The sequence below is a fragment of the Heliangelus exortis genome, chromosome 4, assembly GCF_036169615.1.
Source record: "Heliangelus exortis chromosome 4, bHelExo1.hap1, whole genome shotgun sequence".
Lineage (NCBI taxonomy): Eukaryota > Metazoa > Chordata > Aves > Apodiformes > Trochilidae > Heliangelus > Heliangelus exortis.
Genome location: NC_092425.1, coordinates 10415314 through 10430539, shown reverse-complemented (window position 1 = coordinate 10430539; position 15226 = coordinate 10415314). Strand labels below are relative to the sequence as shown.

General features: G+C 37.1%; 1 long non-coding RNA gene across 1 annotated transcript in view; it reads right to left on the bottom strand.

Annotated features, from left to right (window-relative positions):
- LOC139795823 (uncharacterized) overlaps positions 1–15226 on the bottom strand; it is a 216426-nt gene that overhangs the window by 43780 nt on the left and 157420 nt on the right. Inside the window, exon 3 of the long non-coding RNA XR_011725712.1 lies at positions 5306–5380. This is a non-coding gene — a long non-coding RNA (uncharacterized lncRNA). The remainder of the gene's footprint in view (positions 1–5305; positions 5381–15226) is intronic.

Genomic DNA, 15226 nt, shown 5'->3' with positions numbered 1-15226 from the left:
GGACTGGCTTTCCAGTGCTTGCAAAACTTGTTCCTTCCCCATCTCCCAGCCTCCCCTAAACCCCTTCAATTCAATCTCCAACTGCAATGATCATTAAAAACAATGAGTATGTCTGGTGCAAGTGAACGTGCCTCGACTATCAATGATTCATTAAGTACCTGGCACTGGGTCCATAATATGGGATTCTGACATGGAAAGAAAAGCTTTAGAGCTCACTGAAAAGTACGAGCTTTACATATAAAAGAGTTAAAAGGTGCATCCTTGCCTAGCAAATAAGAGGAGGAGAAGTCCTTCGTGACAATGTTGATAGTTTCATCCTCTGTATAAGCTAATTTTCCTATTTAGATACCACCTTTTCCAAATCACAGATAAATTAAGTCAACTTTAACTAATGTGGTAATGATTTGTAGTGAGTGGCAGAAATTCCCCTGTAATTATGCATGAATTGATGTGTGATTTCCTAATGAGCTTAAGTGAAGAAATCATCATTTTGTGATAAATGCTTTATTTCTTAAAATGCTTGTAACACATTTCTAATAAATTTAATCAAGCAACTCACACTCATGTAACATTTACAGTTATTAAGAGTGCAGTTTTTCACATTGCCTTATAGCTTTGGCTGATTGCTGTATATTAAAGTTTAGCATTTCATAAACACAGTTATAACAACCATTATGTTATTTTTTCCTCAGAAAAAGGAATTATTTCATTTTGAAGTTAATTTACATGCTGTATTAGTTTTTTTGCCTTGAAGACAAAATTCTTTCATCATTTACATAAGGAGGAAATGAAATCATTTACATTAGGAAATGAAATCAAGTGCTTCTGCCTTTCAGGACACACCTTGTCCTTCTACATGTCACGAGAGGGACAGCAAGATCTCACTAGAGAAAGTTTATTACTGGGTTTCCAATTTAAAAGATGTCCCAGACTACAACTGCTTCATGTCTCTGAAACATCCTTGTTCAGTCTCCCTTAGTCCTTCCAAATCCTCTGGCTGAAAACCACATTCAGCTTGGTAGCAAAGCTGAATTTCTGTGGGAGCTGGGGAGTAGTAAAGGTGTCTAAAATCACCTGAAGATGTCTTATCTTATACTTTCTTTACTAAGAAGCTTAGCTCAGATCTTGCTATAGGAAAGCTGCTATAGGGAAGGGATGACCTAAGGGAGTCATAAATCTAGAGAATTCAGTCAGTTGCCACATCCATAAAGACCAGAAACCAAATACTTCCACATATTTTGGTGCTGGAATTTAGCTATCCCACGTGTACCACAAGGGTTAGCAACTTCCTAAAAGGACATATGCCTGGCCAGTGGAGCCTTCAGCTCTGCTCTGCTTCCTCACAATCTCTTCACCAATCACTTCTTAAAGCTTCAGGGAAAAAAAAATAAAAGGTAAAAGAGAAAACCTGTCTTGGCATTCCACATCTGTAAGAGATTTTTGTTTGCTTTCACATCACAAATAAGAATTTCATATAAAGTGAATACTAAACTCAAAATGGTGAAGCTGGCCAGTTCCAAATCAACACTGAATCAGTGTTAAATGGTACCAGCTGTAAATCTGAGATCCCACAGCTCCTTACATGATGCTGTCACTGAGCTAGAAAAGAGCATTCAAAGAACTACACATTAGCATTTCAGAAGGCAAGAAGAGATCTTACATGTATCAAGAAAATACAAATGTTTGTTTTGATTCTAGGGTGGACTGGAGCCACTTAAATTCAAGTTAACATGAAGAATGTAGTCTAAAAATAAACCTGTACTGCTATCTTCTTCTCAATAAGAAAAAAAAAAGAAGCTTGGAACAACTACTTGAGCACCTGAGTTCCCTGGAACACATCATTAATGCATAATTATCACTGACTACATTGATTTTGGTTTGAACTTCACAACTTACCAGTGAATCCAAATTCCAATGATCTACATACAAAAGGATTTTATTACATCTTCATATCCCTTAGGATGCCTACAAGAATTGCAGATCAAGTGTATCTTAGCAAATCTCTCTTAAGAGCCTCTTATTGTAGCTGCTAATAAATCTAGATGATAATCTTCCCATCTTCCCACCTGTTCCCACATGAGGTAAAAAAGTTGAGTGACAGTGAAAAGCTGAAATCCTCTTCCCTGACCACGTATTCCTTCCTCCCTGATCCTCACAGGCATTTTTCAATTTTTTCCCCCCACTCTGCTATAAAGTTGAATCAATGAAGAGAGAAACAAGCTTCAAATTTCTCTGTCCTACCAACCCATCCTTGCCAAACTCTACCCTCCCACAGCCAAATTCAGAGCACCTAATCATCCTTCTCCAAATATCCAACGTACCCCTCATCTAAGTTATGCTACCTAACTCTATTTCCTAAAGTTTTTGTGCTACAATAAATAAAAATGCCAAAAAGTAAAAAAATTATACATTGATCACATAAGCTGGGATTTTCAAAGGAGAAAGCTGCTAAACTTCCACTGGATTTCAATAGGAGCTGGGCTTATATTTGTTTTACATGCATCAGAATATCTCATGTCTGATATACCAAAGATATTTTGTGGGAAAGACAGAGGAAAAAATTTTTGGAAAAAGTCAATGTAGCAATCCTATTCAAAAGAAAGATAAGTGATTATTAATTGATGTAAACACTCAGGCTTCAGGAAAATCAAACATTCCCTGATTTTCTTCACTTTAAGGCTCAGTGCACAGCTTTCTTAATTCCACCACTTGCTTACAGCAAAATACTAGCTTTTTGTTATAAAAGTTAACAAAGCTTCAACTTATTGAACCTCAAATGTCAACATTTGCATTATTTTTCCACAGCTGTGTGTGCTATTCCAACTGTCTTGCACTTAAAAGTTACAAAAAAAAGCCCATAAAACCCACAAACAATACATGCACTATTAAAAGCTGTTCAAAATCTCACTTTTCTGCTGCAAAATTCTTCTGAATTTTAAATTCTTTTGAAGTTGTGTACACTCTTCCTTGCTCTGAAACATTTACTTAATTTGAACAAATAAAGACCACTTGTCTAAGTATGTAAAGGACAGGACATTGCAATTTGCTTTTTCAATTAAGTGCATTAAATATTCAACAGTCCTCACTTAAAATAAAGACAAAACACTATCTTTACACCTTTTGTTGCACACAACAGAGCCAGAGTCTGTTAAGTCTGTTAAAGCCAGAGTCTCTCTCTTAAAAACACAGTTTTTCATTTATCTCTTCAAAAAGGTCCTGTACTTAGAACTGTTTAAATCAGTTTTGTGAATTTCTAAAATTTTTTATGGCTCTAGCAATAGTGTTCCTCCAGCCTTGTATCCTGTTTATGGGATTAGTTAAAACAATAGTTACCATTCACATTTTGGTGTAAAAGGCATTGAAAAGGCAAAATACCATAACATCATCAGGCAACTGTAGAATTAGCATTATGTTTTCTCAGTCAAAACTCACATCCATACTGTTCATATGATCAGGATCTCAGGTTAATTAACCAAAAACGTTTTATAATTTTACTGGGCCATCTACATTTTATTAATGTTATTTGGACTTTCCACTGAGCTGTAAAAATAATGAACAATATAAAGTCTATTTTTTATGGTCTTCTGAAGTGCCAAACCTAAGACATAACATCACTAAAACACTCAGACCATTTTTAGTGACAGACTGTTGAGCTACACACTTTTTAGTTAATATAGATGAGTTTTCTAAAATGGAAACAAAATATGCTGTTTCTCTTTTCTATAAATATCCTGCATTCTAAACTCATATGTGTACACAATCTGTCAGGTAGTAAGGGATAGTTGTATATATATATATTATATATATATATATATTGTTCATTGTTTACATATAGGCTAATGTTGGAATAGTGCTACTCCTGATAGCCAGCAGACAGTAACAGTAACATACACTTCAGTCAAGTTAACATCCTTGCAAATTTTGCCAAAATAAGGAGCCCAAACCTAGGAGTACTGCAGCTATGAAGTGTTTTCTGATTGACTGGCATGCCCCATACCTGCAGTGAACACCTGCATGAGGAGGTATAAAGCAGAGGCACCACAGCATAAAGCTGCTCCCCACAGCTCCAGATGGAGACGGCGTTTCAGTATATCCTGAAATCAAATAAATTCTGAAATACCTTTCAAAGCAAGGACCTCTGTCACCAACTCAATTATCTGTAACAGCACATCCTATTTCAACCATAAAAGAGGACAAAGAGATTAATACTAAAATACTCGAGCAATTAATACTAAAATACTAGAGCAGTAGGCATGACATAAAAGCATAAATGTTTTAATATGTCAGCATTACCTGTGGCAGTGAATGTTTTTATTGTAACTGATAAATTTCACTTTATGGTGAACTATATTGGCATCAAAAAAAGGGATGTACAAAAAACAAGTACACTACTCCCAAAACTGTTTCCAACAGTAAGCTGAGGTTCTTTGGATGAGTTAGTGCAGACTTTCTATCAGTCATGTTCCTGCAAAGTTAGTGCTATAAAATTAATAGTGAATAGTACACTTTAGCCCCCCCCAAAATCACAATCCCACTCCAGCATTTCCCAATAAATAATATGTAGTTACAGGAACCCACTGAAGATTAATGAGCCCACTGAAATGTAACCACACACCCTCTTTCACTGCCACTTGGAGTCAAAATTCCAGCATAAGCTCACAGGCTCTGCATCCCAGGAACCAGGAAGCAGTGCCAAGGAATCCTTGTTAAGTTATAATTACAAGATTTCTGTTTTGCCAGCCACTTTGGGGGCAGATGCGTGTGATCTCAAGATGCCAGCTCTTTAGTATTAGATGGAAACAGGACAAGATAATTAATTAAAATTAGATAAATAATGAAAAAAATCAAATATTTTCCATAAACTGCTGGCATCTTCCAGTGCACCATAGCTACAGTCTGCCCTACACAAGCCTGCATGTTTCTGTAATTAAAGTTTTACAGAAAAAGAAGAAATATATTTCTTAAGAAATAAATGTTGGTATAAAAACCATAGAGATCTATCAGTGTAAGTGCAGTCCAGCATCAGATGAAATGTAGTTTAGCTAGGTTTTAAAACTTAGTTCTGTTTTTGTCACATTACTTTGTTTATAAGAGTATATGACATTTTAAATAAATTCAGAATTATAAAGGGAATAAACTCCCTGCCTCATGCAGTAGTAGAAAAAAGGCTGACTGCAGTAAATTCCATTTTCTTACATATAGTAAAACATTTGAGACATTCCTACTAATAATGACCTACAAAGGCACAGAGAAAAAATAAAATAAAAGACACTTGAGTAAAGTTTTATGAAGAAGGGGGACTTACCAGTTGTAGAATTCCTCTGAGTATGACACAGGTTGCTGCAGACATAAAGCCATTGAAAGTCCTTGCTTCAGGGTTCTGAAAAATAAAATATTCATGGTGTATAATTTTGCATAATTTGTTTAGCTACTGAAGCACAGTTTAGTTCCTTGGTGCGCATATACAAAGAAAAGAATGAAGGAAAGCACAAAATATTTTAGAAAAACTAAAGGTTTTTTACTCTTATGTTGTGTGTGACATCCAGGTGCATACAAACCAGTCTTAGAGATAAACACATACATGGAAACGTCAATACCAAAGCATCTTTAATGCATTCAGTGTTAGGTTCTTGTGTTTTTGTTCATTTGGTGAAGATCCTGACCTGCCCTGAGCCACAGGCTCTGCTCCCAGTGCTACATCTGAACTGGGCATAGTCAAGCTCCAGATTCAGAAGCATCTTCTACTGTATTCAGCACCTGCAGGCTAGTTTGTACTTGCTTGAACACTCTGAACACAAAGGAAAACCACAACTATAAAGAACCCAAGAAATGTTGTGGATAGGGTATTCAAAGCTATTGGGTTTTCAGCCTGATTTCCCTTCCACTGAGCTAAATCTAATCTGAAATGAACTGAGGAAGTTTAAAACACAAAGCCACACACTCTGCCCTGGATTTGCAAAATCAAACCCCGATCCAGGGTTGCCCACGGTAAACTCACATCCTTTTTCTGAAATTCCCTCTGCACCAAAGTCCCAGTGTCTAGATTCAAAAGAGCATCACAAAATGGGAACACTGCTTTTTAGCCACTGCTGTGTGTTTTCAACTCAGCTGCATAATAAAAATGATTGCATGATAGCACTGGAAGAAAGGACCAAGGCTTCAAGACCTCACGGTTTAAAATACAACTTAGTGGAGACAGGGAAGGGGAAGAGTGGCAACAAGATAATGAGAGCACTGGTTGGTAAGTTCCATAACCCTTCTACTAACTTGGTGTGTCACACTGCCATCTGATTTTTAACAATATGAAATTCTAATAGAACAGATCATTAAAAACAGCAACTTTTTCATTCACAGACACAAAAAGGTTACTGACAATATTGCTATAAATAAAATTTTGTTAATTGTTCTTTCAACTCATATATAAGCAACCCCTTGAAAATGCCAAACAAACATACATAGATACATACAGATCAGAAGGAATTTTATAATAAATATTTTGGGACGTTATTTTTCCCTATTTATTTTTACAATCTTTCTACAACACTCTATAAACTATAATAGACCTTATACTTATAAATGATGACTACATCTCATTTCTTTCTTCTCTTACACCAAACACATTTCACAGGGAGTTTGGACCAAGCAAAAGCTTTTGGATTGTCACACTACTGCATATCATGTGAAAATAAAACATATAAATGTGCAAATAAAACACATAAAATGCATTACATTTTAGGAAAGAAGTCTCAAAAGTTAATAAGGGAGTTGGATTCTCCATTTCCCTTGAAAACTAGACCAAACAGAGTATTTGATTACATTTAGAACTTTTCAAATATCCTATCTTAGTTCTTATGAAACTCACATGGAGATATACAGGTAGACAGACAGATAAATTATTCTGCTCCTTTATCAATTGAAGCCACAGAAAGCTGCTCCTTTCCTGTCACAGTACAACAGAGCCCAATACTGGAGGAAAAGGAATGAAAATTACCATTAAAGAGACTACACATATTTGATTTTGAAAGATACGTTCTTGAATTCAGATGCTTTTTTATATTGGAAATTAATTCTGTGTATTTATTTGCAGCCTAAGTTTTCTGATGTAAACCCCACTAATTTTAGTCCATCATGCCAGCTTCAACGTAAGTACAACATCATTATCTGGCAGGACTGATAAGGAGAAAAAAATCACCCATAATTGAAAGGTGTTATGACCTTACTGGTATATACAAAACTGTAAAACAGGAAACCACGTACTCAGTGCAACTCCAAATTGCTTTCTGACCTGCTATCAGCAGAGGGAACATTATCTTCTTGTGCAAAATTACTTTCCTATCATTTTTTAACCCACGTATCATTTAAAAAGTATGTAAAACAGCTAAGGGAGGGAAGACAGTAAGAGAGTAAACACAACAGAAATTCCTGCAAACTGCAAATTTTCTTCTAAGTCCTAAACCAGTAGATCAGACTTGACCATTTTCAGGTTCTGCCTTTGTGCATCAAGAAGTTCTGGAAGCAAGAATTACCTGGGCTTGGTCACCCACCAGCACCATAGGTACAGCCTGCATTTACCATCTGTTTGCAGAAGAAGAAAGTGATAGTATATAATGTAACAGTTATTTAAAGCCCTTTGGAAAATCAAGTCACTAATGCTGAGTGTTTCTATACCTCAGGCTATATGAAGACAAGTTAAGTGCTGATTCTGAAATCTACCATTTTGTTTTATTTCACTGCGATGGGCAGGCTGGGAGTTACCTAAGACAACGAATGTAGCCATAACCCTTCCTCATGGTAAACATATAATTTCCCCAGTGATCCACTAAGCAATAACAAAAAGTTATGTGTAGTACATATAGTGTTTGTATTCCCCTGGGTTTAATATGGCTCACAGTAAAATTGATTTTCTAGAATCTTGCAATAAACCTCATCAAAGTAAATGAAACCCACGCTGGCTTTTTATAAAGTGATTGGATTCAGGGTGATAAATTAACCCTCTCATCAGAGAGACTCCCAATAATGCACTTGCTCGATTAAACTCCTCCAGACTCTGTTTAGATTTTCATTTTTCTATAGGACTTATTTAACTCTCTCAAAGCTTACAGCTTAATGCTTGCAGAAGGGATAAAAGCACAAAATTATACTCTTTCTTCTCAGACTAAACATATCAACTAGATTTATATTTGCTGAGCACTTGCTTGACACTATTCTCTAACCTATATAAAAACCTCACTGGTAGCTATTCATACCCTGTGGGAGTGAGGAGGAGGAAAAAAAATTATTTTCTCTTTACTAAGAGTTCCTAATCAAACACCAGGAACTGAGAAGGATTCTAAACTTATATACACATGTGAAACCAGCATTTGTAAGAGATGCTACAGCAAAATCTAGTGGATACCCTCCAATACCCTACAGAAACCTGGCTCACAACAGGCTTTCCTGCATTATCCATACCCAACAGATGATTCTCACCTGAAATGACCAGCTAGACTTGCCAAGGTAGATTATTCCTATTTCTTTGCCAGTCTTCGGGCATTCTGGTTTTTCCACTGTTCAGCTACCACTTCAGCAGGATGCAAAATGTGTAAAAACCCAAAACATTCAAAGTGACCTTCCCTAACATTCCTCAACAGCCTCTAGTGACTTTCTCAAAGAAAAAAGTGTATGATGTCTATTCACAGCTACCGTGCAGTACATAAGAAAACTATTTTTGGTGTCATATTTATTCCTAGTTAAATGAAAAAATTATTCATTTAACCAGGAGTAAAACCTCTGAGATTTTTTTTCTCATTTCCCAGACTGTCTGGGGAAAACAGGCTGCAGTAAACAATCATGCCCTATTTTATTCCTACTTCAATGAATTATCATAATAATAATTACTAGCAAAAACATCTGGTTCAGCTCAGCACAGACGGCAAATTCTTTGACACATTGCTTGCATTTCCCCTTCTTCTTAGTCTCCAGGCTGAGGGTCTCAGGCTTTTTTTAGACCAGTGTACATGCCAACCTCACAGCATGCCTGATGGTACAGATTTATGGAGAGACTGCTGATAACCATAAAATGTTTCCTCTGTTTATTCTGCCTCCAGAAAAAATATGCCTTTGTAATAATATCTCTGCTTTAGACCAGATCCCTGCTTTTTATACAGATGACATTTGCATGTAAACAAGTTCTTGCTGGTTTTCTTCACTACTAAACAACAGCCAGGAAAAATAATGTTCCCTTTGACATCATATTCGCCTGTTATTGTAGAATAATCCTAATGTCACTATTTAAGGTTTTGAATTAGAAAATGGGCCTATGCAAAAGAAGCAATTCAACTTCCAATTTAATTAATATTTACACTGTAACAAAAGATTGTTATTTTGTGGGAAAGAGAAAGAATAATTACAAATCAACTCTCTTATCATATGAGCCTTTGGACATTGATGATAATTAACAGTTCTGACATTACTGACAGCATCATCCTTTGCACTTCCATAATGTCTTTTATCAGAGGATCCATGTTCATGGCTGCTTGAGTTGCTTTGCCTCCACTGAACAACCCTGGGATGGAGAGGAGAGCTCAAACCCAGCAGCTGTGAGGCTCCAAGCAGCCAGAAGTGTGAAATAGTTGGGAGTGGAGAGGTGACCACATGAAGCCAGAAACTGCCCCCTGTCATGATCTTTGTACATTTTTCCTCAAGGTACAAGGGGATGTAAGGCCCTTGTGAGTCTCACTGGATTTTAAGGGTTGATATGTATGAAGAAGCCAAATCAGGGATGAAAAAGGTTTAAGAAACCACCAGACAAAGAAGAACATAATTTCCAGAGTGATTCCTATGCCAGAAGTACAAAGGAGATTTGTGAGAGCCTGGCTTGAAAACAGCTTATTAATATCAAGCAATTTTGGATCCCAAAGTGTTTGAAAAGGTGAATCAATATAAGTCTCATTTCATAAATGGAAACCAGAAGCACCAAGACATTCAATAACATACAGAGCCAGGAGCAGAGTTCAGGGATCTGGACTTTGCTTTCTGAACAACCCTGCAAAGGTCCCCTTTCTGTCTTTTGAAGAATCTACATTAATATAGGCCACTGGCCTGCTGGCTTATTCATTCTTGTTCAGCTCAGTGATATCAATATTTGGTTCAGGTTCCCAGCAATCTGAGCTTGAAGAAAACCTTGCCTGCAGTCTGTGTAATGTCACTCCCAGGCCATGGCTTAGGTCTATATGAACAGATATAATCAGTATCACCTGCTTTATGTCCCTGTTTGAACCACAAATGGTTCACCTTTCTTTCATCTAAATTTAACTCAACTGCCCATGATATGTAAGATTTCAAAGTTAATCATTATAAGCTCAAGTTCATGAAAACACTCTTACATGAAAGAAGCAATTAAAATCAAGCATGTATTCTCTCAATAATAAAAGGCCTATACTAACACAAGGGTCAATATATTTAAATGATTCAAGCAAACCAGTGTAGACTTATTACAACATTTTACATTCTTTATATATTCTTTATAACCTCTTTGTCAACTTTCAAGGTTGTTTCTGTGTCACTTTTTCAAATCTTATAATATTGAACAGTTATCTTCAGCTTGCCATTAAGCATTTAAGAAACAAACAACCCAAATCCCTCCAAATAAACCACAAAATGCTGTCAGATTTTTACTATGAGAGAACTCTCATCCATTATTTCTAGCACTCCATGGAATAGAATACATTTACGGCTTACAGTATGTGATCAAGAAAATAAGTTCTTGTGACTGTGTATTTGATGAGAATTTTCACCTAGAGAATAACTGAGGCTCTTGTGTACAAGCTGGCTGATCAATATCTAACTGAAGGTTTGCATTAATGGAATACAACTAACTTTTTCTATAAAAGATTATGCTAAGCAAATGAAAATTGTAAATTTTTGAGCTGTGATTGATTTGGTTATATTCTGTTTTAAGACCCTAATTTGCAGGCCATACTAGTACAAATAGCCTCCTGGATTCAACTTCTTATGCAAATACAGGCTCTGGTATGAAATTATCTGCTGTAAGAAATAAAAAAAAAAATAAAAGGAAATGAAACAGAAATGAAACAGAAGCATGACACAAAACTTGCAAAGACCTTTACTTTCTTGTTCCAGTCCCATGATAAAGATAGTTTCAAATGGCAGACATAAATATCTATTAATAAGAGATGCCAGGTTTACATCGAATTATCAACAAAACCATGAAAGATGGAGGCCAAAGATGAGGCAAGACCAGCTGACCCCAAAAAAGATTACCCTGGTTCTAACTGGCTGTCTGTAAATAATGATTCTTGAACCTCCACCGTTTCTAATAATGCACTTGTGTACACAAAGCATTTTCTCCTGCACTGCCATCATCAGAATATTCAGCATTGCTGAAAATCAAACTCCATCTATTTATGTGTCTAAGTATCATTTAGAACCATATTTTAAGCACCTCAGGCTGAAAAGGTATCAATTTCCTCCATAATAAAGGCACCAGTAGCATTAGTGAGTGGTCAAAATGTATGTCTCAAGAAGTCATGTAAGCCCCAGTAAAACTGTATCCAGATGCTCACTCACCCTCTCTCTGTCTTCCCCTCTCCCAGTTCCTTTTATTTAGAGATCCACGTGAAGCATTCAACATTTACTGTAAGACAGTCTGGAATGGAAAGGTCAGGAAGCTGGGAGTGGTGGGACTGCCTCCTCCTAGAATGCAATTGTGAGCCCAGCTGAGCTCAGGGGTGCAGGCTGGTGGTTTCACTATCCCTGTAGTTAGACAAGGGCTGCTCCTCCCTGTAAAACTCAGGCTTCCCAGTTACATAGCAAGGAAAGGAGCCAACTGCTCTGTGAGGAGCTGAGCTATGCAGGAAGGTTGCTTCTTTCAGGTGCAAAGACTGAAGGTAGTGATGGCTGTAGCTCTAAAGGCCAATACCAAGTAGATGCTTTATGAAGCCTTGGAGAGTACATCCAGTGAGGAAACTGAATTACAGCACGTGGGAAAGAGATCCAAAAGTGGGAAATCCAGCATGTACATTGCTAAATGAAGAGGAGCTTGGAATAATTAGAGACAGCAGTACACACCTGTGGAGTAGGTCAGAAAAAGGAAAGGACAGTATGGGATACAGGTGGTGTGAGATGGCACAGCCAACTGGCTGATGGAGCAACTGAGTTCTAACTGGGCTGTAACACAGTGAGTTTTCTCAAACTAGAAGCAAAGGTAGGTTGAAGGTGACCTTAGCTTCACTGGGAGATGGAAACTCTCACTTCTTTGTTTTAATAATGAAGAACAGTAAGAGAGTCAGGAGGGAAAGAGTTCCCTCAGTGAAATAAAAGACAGCCTTCTGTCCTCCGAGAGAGGTGAGACAGAAAACCTGCCTGCAGGAGGGCCTTTGGTTTGCACACCAAAGGGAAAAGCAGCTCTGGGAATGCAGAACAAGCCCAGGGATGCAAGGAGGTATCATCACTCTCTGGCAGAAAGACTTGTACCCATCTGGCAGCAATGGTGCTGGCAAATCCAAGCAGCAAAAGTCAGAGCTCATTCATTAATAAATAAACTCACAGCAGCACTCTCAAGCACTCATGACTGCACCATAGGGCTGGTTCCTACCTACAGAGCAAGTGGCTAGGAAAAACATTAATCAGACCGAGGCACATCTGTATTTGTTGGGAGATTTATACTCTAGGAGCCTTCAATTATCACTAGGTAACATGCAGAAGAACCACCTCTTTATATTATTACAGTGTGGAATAATGTTTTTAGTGATGATATAAGTTTGACTTTATTGTCCAGAGAAGGGCTCCTTCTTGGGATTCTCCCCTCCTTTCAAAGACAGCTGGCAGTATCAAGGAATAAGAAAACTGATTTAAGCACCTTGCTAGGACAGGTCTACATGGATTGGGAAAACAGTGTTGCCTAATCAGGAAATACAAGGATCAAATCTGCTGAATCAGATTTTGAAATCACTTGTAAGGCTAATTTTAAAAACAATTCACCACTTATTTTCATAGAAGTTTGCCTGATTACCTCATAGGGAAGCCATCTGTATTTGAAATGTGACATACTAACTTTGAATTAGAAACTATCTTTAAATAAATAATATGCAAATTTCCTCCTCCCTACAGTTGCTGTGACAGAGATTCCAGCAACTTTTATCAGATGCCCACAGCAGAAAAGACACAAACTCTTCCTTCTCCCCTGCTCTTTCTTCCATCCATAATTTCAGCAGCTCCTATCCAGGCCTTTTGGTCCAGGCAAGCTAATGAACTGAACATGAGATTGCCCTATTTGACATTCACTGTCCCAGCTCATCACCCAATAAATCCTTCCTTTAGATTTGAATTTCTGGTAATCTTGCAAGAAACTTTACCTTGCCCACACCTCATTTTATCCAATGCCCCTCCTCCCCTTATTTCTGTGCACCCAGAGGGTGCTTATTCCTCAGCCTCCTACTTACACAAATCTTCCCACAATGATTTTCCTGGACACATCAAATTATCCTACTCCTCACTGTCCTTTTTAACTCAGTTATCTGTCCTAGCCTATGGTTTCCCAGCTGCTCTGCTCTTCTAAACCTGTCTCATGGCCAAACACAAACAAAATGAAGCATCCTCCTCTTTCCTCGTGTATTTCTTGCTGTCAGAGAAGGTCTCCATCTCCTGACATTATGTGGAAGCTCCTTAGCAGAAGAGTTGCAAAGATTCAGATGAGAGTCAGATAAATGGCTTTGACCCCTTTCCTGAATGCAAATGCATGAAGGAAACCAAACTCAGCAAATGCAGCACAGCCTAACCAACTATTAAGAGGAAACAGTAGATGCCCTGAACAGAAAACATTTCCACATTGCTCTTGATTATGTCTAGTACAGAAAGTCTAGTGCAATATCTCATGCTATGAGATTAATTATAATGTCAAAGAGCTGGCTTCTCTGGGACAATGGGTGTATTAGTGCTACACATCTTGCTACATAAAAAGGTGGTGGATTTCCAGTGTCTAAAGCAGGAGGTCTTCTGCATTTTTAATAAACTGAATAGTACAGAGGTCATGTCTTTTTTCCTTTTCACTGTGAGATTACAAACTTGAGCCTCTAAGAATGTGAATATCTGGAAAGCATTAAGTCCCTTATCTGTCATCTTGGGGACTGACATAAACTGCCATTGAATTCATCCGTGTCTGCTAGAACGTGCTCAGGATATCAGTGGATCAGACCTAGGTAAAAATAAACACATACAAACACTGCATCTTCCTGCACTTCCTGCCTTGCTTCATCAAATTCCCAGCCACACAGTGCCAGGTGAAGAAGGAGAGATACAAGTTTTCTTATTCATTTTTCTATTTCAGAAAATGTAGAAGACTGAAGATCGTGACTTATCTGAAGGTAGGGGATGGGAGGAGGGAAAGAATAGAAGGATAATGTATCAGTGAAATGTAGACAGGTTTTGATTTTTTTGCCAATTGTTGCTAGAATGACAGACGGTGATGTTTATGAAATGCATAATTCAAAGAAAATTTGCCTGGATAACCAAGTTAAAGATTCTTTATCTTTCCTAACAAATATTATGCAGCAATCAGCAAAATCCAAAGTATATAACATGAACTGAAAACGCAAGAAAACAAATCTTTTCTTTTTCCCTAAGTCAACCAATTTTCTGAGCCCAAACAAAGTTCTTGGCTTTCTTTCAAATCTTCACAGCTAATCAATAGTTTAGTCATACCATAAAAAATGATGTATCCATATTCTTCACAATTGACATTTGCTAACTGTCTCCAAGGTCGCATTGATTGCCAGTTGTTCAGTTTACCCAACTTCTGTTTTGAGCCAAATAATATGATCTTTGTTTCATTAATATTTAATAGTAATTTAGATTGTGCCAGATGATCTTAAAGCTCATTTAAATCAGCTTGAAGATAATATTAAGCTTTCTTCTAGTACAATCTATTACCATAAATGATTGTGTCATCTGCATATAAATGCTGAGTTGAATATGATAATGAAGTGCAAAGATTATCAATATAGAATGACAAATGTATCTGACTTAAAATAAATCCTCCAAGGACCCATTTATTCTGTTTTCAGTGGTAAAAGATGCATTGTTTTACTTCAAGTATTCTATAAAAAAACATAAAGGATTTAGATAATAAAATATAGCATTTATCCTGTGGGGAAAAAAAAAAATAAAAATTCCAGACTTCAGAACTCTTTCTTTTCAAGTGTGCCGATTACAGATCATATAGATCTGT